Below are 10,012 nucleotides of genomic sequence, written 5' to 3' on the forward strand. Positions count from 1 at the left end.
TCCTGCAGCAACTGCATCAGAATTTGTGGAGGAATTTCTGAACTTCTGTTTAAAATCGTTGAGGTTCTGGCTGGACTCTGAATGTAAACAGTGAATTTCTGTGAGATGGCAACAGATATGACAAACTAAGCAGACTGACTTTATGCACTGAGGTTGCTTCAAAGATAGCAACTGACTGCAAGTGGTTGTAGACTAGTCACTGTCTCTCAAAGGCAACAGTAACAATAATTATGGTTGTGCCACAGTCTCTAACCACCAGTTTCCTTAATTTGACTGTATGATTAGCAAAAGATACCCAAGCTAAAGACCTGCATCAAACTGCAGTACAATGTCCATAAAAAGTCCTGTTCAGGTTGCAAACTCTCGCCTGCATCATTCTACAGCCATTCAAGCAAATCTATTCAATTTAATACTTCGGTGTAACATTTCATATCATTCTCACTTGTCCCATCTACTATATACTTGATTTATGAGTTTTGTGTTGAAGTGAAACATCCCAAAAGAACACAGTGTAACTGAATTGTGTAGTTGGTTTGACACGTCTGGGATTCTGTAGTGGGGGCTGTTGTAATGAGAAACATCTGCTATGTTGCCAAAGAGTCCCCACTGAAACCGTAAAAGCGAACAAACAAGCTTCATTTTTTTTTTATGTTGTTCCGTTCCCGAATCCCTTAAGCGTTGGGTAATTTCTGAAGAGTCTATTAAAAAAATCATGTGATAATGGGAGATTATGACTAACACCATATTAATACAAATTACTTAATTTAACCTAGTTTATGAGCAACATATTAACAGGTGACTAAGTGCACAAAACTTGAAAGTGTTGCAAAGTACAGAAAGACCATGAGGTGCAATAATATTTTTTTTTTATTAACATTGCACAGACAAGTTGAATTTTATAGAGTGAAAAATGATTCATGGTCCCGCACTTTGATAGTTTGATACGTTTTTCACAAATCTATAACCTGTCATGTCTTATGCATTTAGAACTGTCTTAATTCTTCATGGCACCGACTGAACTAAGCGTAGGTTTCCTCACAGATTTTGGTCCATGGCTGCTGGCTGATGGTCAATCCAGCTGGAAGCTGCGGTACCATCAGTATAATGACAGTAGCATGGGTTGCTCTGATCTGTTTAAACACTGACTAGGAAAACTGAGCAATACATACTTTAAAATATGAAAATATGAGTTTTTTAACAGATATTTACCTTGATTATGTATTACAAACATCAGCCATCCATAACCTTAGCATGTTTTTATGTGTATAAGCTCCATTGACAAACCACGTCTCAATGAATTTACTCTTTAATTTGGAATTAATGTTCATGCAAATCGAGACAATGTAGGGCTTAACACTGAATACAACCCTAATGCTACTAATGCTGTTCTTGGTATAATGTTCATAAATATTTCAAATAAGCAAGGTCTTAATGGAATATTTAGAGGTATAATATTATTTATGAGACTATGAGAGATTATATTGATGCTACTGAGAGTGTGCACTTTAGCAGCACACTATACTTTTAAGCATTAAATTCTGCTAAACAAAGTTGTCTACTCAAATGAGTACAAAACTGTAAAACACTATAAAGGTAAAGAAAATCCAGCCTTCTACAGTATGCATCCTGCTTTGTCCAATTAAGACTCCCGGCACCACACATTTACTGCCCCACTGCTTACAACAGCCCAAGCTGACATATGGAATTTTTTATGACCCTTATCTGGCTCAGCATGTGGCAAGACAGGTTCGCTCAAAGCCACAACATGCCAACTGGGCAAAAGTTTTAAAAATATAATTTTCCCTCAGTGGTGAAGAATTGTTAAGAAACACAATTCCTGTAGTTATATGTCAGCAGACATTGCATGTCTTTTTCTTTGCTGCTTCTGGCTTGTATCCCTCTTACGTGACCTGAATAAGTAACTATGTACACTACTGGCTGAAAAAAGGGGGAGAGACTGCTTTAGGTTCCTGTCACCTGCACTTAGCCTCAAAAGCTGTGGTACAGCTGTACACTCCACACAGTGCACAACAGGGAGTTGTGTTTTTTTTTATTTTCTTTTTGACATTGTGTACTTTCTTCTGCACCTTCGCCCAAATGAGCTATATTTCATATAAATGGCTCAAAGCATAAATAACAAAAATAAAATTAGGGAACAAGTCTGTTAATCTTCAGGGGATGTCAAGCTGTCCAGTTAGGCAGCACTAGTCATTGTGAATCAATTTGACATCCTTTGGTGCAAAAGAAACAGGTACCAACATGTCTGTCCACTGGAGAGGAAACGACAAGATCAAAAGAAATGGTTTTGCAGTTGGTAGCCTGCTCACTCCTTATCCTGACTAATTGTTTCCTATTTTTACTTTCTACTAATGTATGAGACAAATACTAGCATGAGATGGTACCTGCAGCTCATTGAGATGGCACTGGTACTCCAGTTCCTCTAAAATGATACATCTATACATGCTGTAGAGGAGATAAACCAGGGCCACGGATGAGCATCAACCCGGCAAACAGGACTTGCATCTGTTCCTTTGTGTTTCAGAACAAACTGTCAGAATCAGCCTCCATCAGGGTGACATGAGGTCCTTCCTTGGGACCTGTGTTCAAAGCTCAGCACAGTGCAGCGTGATTTGCTTTTCCCAGAGAACATTAAAACTGGCAGGTCCACTGCTGGCACCTCATTTACTTCACATATGAGAGAAGGTTCCCACTGAGCACACGTAACAGATGTCAAGAAGTTTGTAGGCACAAACTTGTTATTGCACTGTCATGGTCCTGGGTCGAGTGACCCAGTGTTTAGGTTTTATGTATCTTTTGTATTAATTTGTGCCCTAGTTTAGCTCATCTAGTTTATTTTGAGATTGCTGTTTAGTCCTTTGTTCCTTAGTTGTTTATGTCATCTCCCCCTGTACTAAGTCTCCCTGGTTCATGCGTCATGTCTGCGTGGTTGTGTTTAGTTCATGTCATGTCTAATCTCCATGTTTCCTGTTTTACTTTGAAAGTCTGTATTCAATGTCATTTTATTCAGTTTCACTTCTCCCGTCCTGTCGTTAGGTTCATGTGTGTCAGCTGTGCTCCCATGTGTGGCCACTTCCCCTGATCATCCCTCATGTGTATTTAGTCTCTGTGTTTCATGCGGTCTGTGTCATGTCGTCTGTGTTCCTACCCTCCATGTCCTCACGGTCAGTCTGTACGATCATCGTCATGGTTTTCTGAGTCTCCTTAGTTTATCAGTATCTGTTTCCCAGTTTAGTTTAGGTTCAGTTTAGTCACGGTGTTTCTGCTTTGTGTTGAGACCTGTCATCAGCCACAATAAAGGCTCGCTTTCAGTTTAAGTTTACTGAATGAAATGAATGGCTGTTAAATGGAGTAAATTCTGAAATCAGTGGATGAATGTAAATAGTCCAGATTCAGTCTGTAACAAGCTCAATAGGATATAGCTGAACAACAAATGATGTTGTTAGCAAAGGGTTGTTTTTAAATTAGATGTGCTCTTACTGCTCCTTTACATTAAAAAACTAGACATTATTGGTGTTCTTGGCAACTTTTGCCGGTTGCTGCTCCAATAACCTTTCTTTTCACAAGACAGCTTTTGCTAGCTGAAAGATCCACCATATGCTACCTACTCAGCACCAACATCATACATAACTGTCACCGCTGCACCAAAATGACACTGTCACGCTTTTGGTTTAAACTGAACTGAAACCATAAAATGAGTGAGAATTTCATTTTGAAACAGCCGTTGCCTCATTACACCAAAATGTACTTCGGCTTTGCATAGCAAGAATGGCAACAACATGAGCTTCCCATTAAGGAAAACCAGTTACCCTCTTCATTCATTTCACCACAACAATACAGTCCACACCCCGAAACTGCACATCACTGACAAAACTGCAAAGGATGTGGAGGGGCGCCGATGTGTGCGCTCGTCACTATCTAATCGCCCCCCAACATGCACCCCTTCATGACAGCAGAGGAAATGGGAACAACAGGAGGTCTTTGGCTTAATGGAAACATTTACCCTGACTGATACTGATAGCTGCTGTATATACACATAGCAGAAGAGACACTGGAAAGAGGCCAAAGAAGTTTGTTTACGTTAGGGGGAACTCACAATTTAATATTTGCAGGTCACACAGGCGAGATTTTAAAGAATGTAGGCTGAGTGTAGGGTGAGTCTGTGTCACAGAAGCACGGATAACTCCCACACCTACCATATATCAGCACGATCTGCATTGTTCCTCAAATATTTATACGGAGATGCAGGGAGATTCATCAATGTCAAAGAAAGGACAATTTTTTAATAAGAACACTTTCGTTTGATTTACTCTTTTAGGAATGCAGATAAAAATAAAGAAGAGAAATAAAGACAAACTGTATTAGTTTTGTTTTGTGGCTTCACCTTTAATCCATCCATCGCTTTTGTAATTTTCCATGCATCCGTATATTCATGCATTCCTCTATAGGAGGAGTCATTTGACTCACTTATCCTGGGAAGGAGGATCAGAGACACAGCCTAAACATCCTTTTCTTCAGCTTCCCTCTGGGGCTTTCACAGGGATCCCATATAGCCAAATCTGAACATTTTATGTCTGACATGGGGTTCGATAATACACATTGAAACAGATGATGTGACCATATATTTTTAGCAATCATGGGAAACTCGTGCCTTTAGATATATGATGGAATAAATGCATGGAGTTTTTAACCCCAAGAGACCGTTTCCTATATAAAGACTGAAATGGTCATCAGTACAGTAGCAGCATTTAAAACAGTTACTCGGTTTGTCAATCTTTGACCTTCATTTCATCAGTGTAGCAATTAATATGCCTCAAGGATGGTCTGAGTGAGGCAATTAAAGGCTTAGCTGCACTTCGGACTCCTGGATTGAGCAGTTCAGTAACATGCCAACATGCTAATTTTAGCTGCTTTACATTCTTGCTAATTCATTCTAAACCATTTCTTTTAGCCATGTTAGTCGTGTGGGTGATTGGTCACTTTGTTGAAGACTAAAATGTGAATAGATTTGCATTAAACAGGGTTCAGGTAGACTTGTTTCCTATTAGACACTTGTGCAAAACTGAGATGGTAGGCAGGGTGAGTATTGTGTTTGACAGCATTTTAGCATTCTAGCATTTTATTATGATGGCATGGGCATGCTACATTAGCTTAAAGCTATTGTGATCAAATATTCTGTCTAGTGCTTCAAACGATAAGTCAGTCTGCGGTTCATTTTAAGTTCACGTTGGGAAATATTCATCCTACTGTATTTAATAAATGAGTTTATCCTCCTGTGGCTAGTCAAATTGGTTTTAATAGGACACTATCTGGGAAATCTGACTTATTACTTTAGCACTATAATATACCAGGAAATTGAGCCTGACTCTGTCTGACCCCCCACCCCCTTCCTTCATGCACTCCTCCCTTGTGCTGTGATTATCTCCCCAGGCTTCTCTTTATATCCTGCAGCGTACATGTTGGGGCTACTTTGCTTCACGGTATAGACAGGTGCAGATATCTGAGAATCTTGGGGTCGCTTCTCTCTCTGGCCATGTGACATGAGGGGTTCATCAAGCCTCCACATTCCTTGGGAAACACTCAAAGGGGGTACTTTGGTGTGCAAGGACACCGTGACATTGTGACGGTATAAGGGGAGGAAATGTTTGAGAGACATAATTAATGTCAGTGAGTTAGAGTGAGAGGAGTTAAATATCAACTGAGAAATAACTATATTGTATAATAGTTGGTGCCACCACACATCTATTGGTTTATCTTTAGAGTCAGCTATTTCAGGTTTCAACATTCAAAAAATTGTTGCTGTTTCATTCATATTAAATTCAAATTAAGTTGAGGTGAAAACTGGCAATGAACTTGCACAAATTAAAGTATCAGAAGCACAAGAAACAAACAAAGAAATACTATAGTACTACAGTACAGTGATGGGATGAAACAGCAGAGCTAGAGCTTAACAAATAATATACTAAAAAAATTAATATAAAGTACCAGCAGAGCATACTGTATTATTGTATTGTATGCATGCGGTTTTATTCAAACTTGTACCGTTGCAGACAAAATATTGTGTTGCAACTACATAGAAATGTCAGAGGCTAATTTGACCCAAAAACAGAAAGTATCTCGATTATTTGTGGATAAGCGTGTTCAACTCAGCGTACACACTTTTTGTTTAAGAGAAGTTTCTGTCAGCAGCTTTCAGCCATATTAGCTGATGCTCTGTCTGTGAGTCTAAATCCAGCGTGTAGAGCTTCCAGGAAGTCCTAATGCACATCAGCCAGAAAGACGCTTGGCAGCTGACGATGGGAAGCGTAATGACAGGTGTATCATAACAGTGGCATGGACACTGCAGAAAGTGAGAATGGAAGGATAAGCTGTGACAGAGTTTTTGCATGTGGGAAATTAGAGCCGTGTGTCTTTCTATGTGAGCATTGTTGGCGTGTGTTACAGAATATTTTCGTCATGAACGAATGCAGTTCTGTATGCATATATTACCAAACATCCATACTCAAAAGTACTGTAATTCTGTCTTCAATTCAGTCCTGAAAAAATGCACGCTTTGCAGATTTGCAGTTCATGCCAGTTTTGCATTTGTGCCCATAGCAACAAAAATACACTCAGAGTGTACTGTAATGATCACACTTCCTCTGCCCTTGGATTTGACACCCGAGGTTTATGGATTTAACTCCTTGCTAAATCTGTCGCATGGAACCCAGAACAGATCAGCAGTCCAGCTGACACTAACACCATTGGGACTTGTTCCAGTTGGTCCTCCGGTGGAAGATCTTCTGCAGATCTCTTTTGTTTGTTTGATGCAAAAACAAGTTCACATTTACAAACTGAAATAATTCAAGATCTTAAACTGGTGATATGCAAATTATTGTTAAAGGTTAGAAGTTGTGTTAAATACGAATAAATACTGTTAAACACAGCCACACTTGTTGGTTAGGTGGCCTATTGCATTCAAATGTGATGTATCAATAAGATGGATTTTCTTTAAATCTTCCGACTTATCATAGTCCCACCAGCTCATTCTCATTTCCAGAGTGTCATTCTGTTAAAGCTGCTCAAGGTGTACTGAAGGTGTCTCTCTGCCCCGATGAGTTGGAACTCCTAAGTCTTCATTTGCTTTGGAAGAGAGCTAAAGTATAGGGGTTTAACCTAACCCAAGATCTTTTCCTAAACCTAATGAAGTCAGTAAAAGGTATCCAGCAAGTGAGAGCGAAATCCAAAATGCAAAAAGCACCAGTGACATGTGAACCATGGTCTCGTGCTGCACAAAGCTGCAATTTAGCAAGCGCACAATTCTAAATTATAGGAATGTGTAAGCACAAAGACTTTTTTCTCCCTCTTTCTCCATTGTTTCCACCTCCCTGTTTCAGTTCCTTGGCTGGCACACTTGATCTCAATAAAACACTCGACAAGCTGCAGTATATATTACCCAGTCCTGCAACTCACTCCACTCTGCATTGCTCTGTTGAACTTTCTGTTAGCGATGTCAAGGCCATCTTCTCTTACTGATTAATGATTTCTAGTTTTAACTTTGCTCTCCTTCTATGCTCAGCAGACCTTGTTTTTTCCCTGTTGTCAGCTTCCCCACATCATGCCAAATCTGCACCCCCCGTTTTATATTGTGTCAAATGTCTTTTCATCAAAAATACCAGCCAAATACCTGAAATGTAGAAATTAGCAGATGTTAATGTGGTAATGCACAAAAATTAAATATCTGTGATAATGGTATTTATTTAACAATCAGGTAGTTTGTTGCTCTTGTGTGAAGACAAAACAAAGTTTTGTCAAGGCAAAGTCATTTACCAAGCCATGCTGGAATGTTCAACAATTTACACAGTTCCTCTCAATTAAGCTGAGAAAAGGGGAAGAGGTGGCTTGTTTGTGGAGCCGATTGTTCGGGAAATCTGCTAACAAGACAGACTGCAGAATGGTAGCTCTTCTATCACACGAGGAAATGTCTGTACAGGCTGGTCACTACAGAGAGCCCACAAGTCTTCCGACAATTGTGCAGGAGAAAAAAAACATTGCCTTTTAGGACATATATTTTCTTATCTTGTAGACATGAAGATAATTACGTTTCTCCAACAAACTTATGTTGAGTGATGTTTGGTGGGGAGAAAACACACCAAGGAAACCAAACCATAATCACACTTATCTTAACCTCAAGTTCATTTCCTGCTAAATTCATTTTCTTGCTTATGGTAAGCAGGTCTTCTGCACTGTATGGGTTGTAAAATGGCCTTTTTATAATTATAACCATTTTAATATATGTTTAAAATATTTTAATATAATTTCCTTTTTGTAATTAATTACTGTAACCATGGCTTACTGCTTTTGTAGATGATACATACTTTGAGTTCATTAATAATTACCAAACAAATATAAGACTATGTAAGACTTTGGCAATCATAACAGATTTAAAACTGAAACATATGATAAATGTTGACGGGATAAATTACATCAAATCAAACATACCCAAAACTTCAGATCTATTTTATATGAAATTGTAGAAATCTATACAAAAAATCTTCAGTAAATTACAATAAATCATTAAAAAATTCAATATTAATTAGACTTTATATACATCAAGATATTTTTAAACAATACAGGAACAAAATGCTTCTAAATGTGTATCCATCAACAGCACTGCGCAGTGTCAGAGTTAGCAAGACCTCATTCAGCAATTAAATTGTTGTTGTTGTGGTGATTTGACACGTTGGTACTAAACTGCTGTGTGTGCACTTTAGTAAGGGACACGGGTTGTGTTCAATTATGAACAATCAATAAATGCAAGATCAGATTGTTGTTGTGCTCCAGTCTTCATGGAGGCAGCAGAATGCATTGAGCATTTACTTGATCTCTAAGGGCTGGCTAATGGGACCTGGAGAAATTGTTTTATGCATCTCACATTCTCTTATTGCCTTATTCTAAATGTAATTTACTGTAACCATAAATATGGGGGTAACAGGATTATTTTACTCAAATTTCTTCTGTAATACAAAAATCCAAATGAAAGGAAATTCAGTGATAAGCTACATTTTATTAGTGTGTAATTTTCTTTTGTTAAATTAAAGCACGGAGGCTTCAGGATTTTTATATCCTGTCTACAAAGTGTCCGATAATAATTTGCACATGTGCCAGAAATAATCAAAGATTACAGAGAATTCAAGGGGATTTTCAATTTCACAGGAGCCGACAGTGGATTTAACTAGAGAGGGGATTTCACTGCCTGCAGAGGTTCTTTATCTGGCTCCCGGCAAGAGCACAAGAAAACAACCAGCACTGGTGGCATACTGCAAAGAAGAATTCCAAACAGCACTGGCATGGCATTAGAGATCACCTTACCCAGCAGCAGACTGTGCAGTTGGTTATGCATGACCCAGTTTAAGGACAGGTCATCTAAATACACTAGGTTAGGGTGATGAACTGCTGTTGGAATGGCAAGCTGTATTTCACATGGAGACATTCATAGTGTTGCTCTTTTGCAGAGGTATTATTGCCTTAGTGATAAAATAAAAATCATTAAAAAAAATGCATTCTTTCTTTTTGCGAGCTGTTCAGGGTTGATCCACACATGCATTTCTTTTTAAATTTAGATTTATTTGTTTACTTCTTTATCCCATACATCTACACTACTACATTTTAATACTCCTGTCGGTCTCCCAATTTTGCTGCGAGTATTCGAGGATTGTGTTGTAATCTGGATGGAGAGGAAACAGAGACTTTAAAATTTGTCATGCAGTCATGATGTTCTTCGTGTCATTAGGTCTCGTCAGTCCCCAAACGACACCAAAACATTAAGGCTAGGCTCATATCCCTACTGAGATTTTATCTATCCTGTCGGGTGCTCTCTTCTTATTGCTGGCTTCCCCTGGCGCTGGATAATTTCCCCAGTAATATGTATTTGCTTTCTGTCTACTCCCAGTCTGTTTTCTAACACCATTTCCTCCTAACATTGCCGTAACCACTCCAAGCAGGCAAATCTCTG

Source organism: Astatotilapia calliptera, chromosome 16 (assembly GCF_900246225.1).
Source record: "Astatotilapia calliptera chromosome 16, fAstCal1.2, whole genome shotgun sequence".
NCBI classification, from domain to species: Eukaryota; Metazoa; Chordata; class Actinopteri; order Cichliformes; family Cichlidae; genus Astatotilapia; species Astatotilapia calliptera.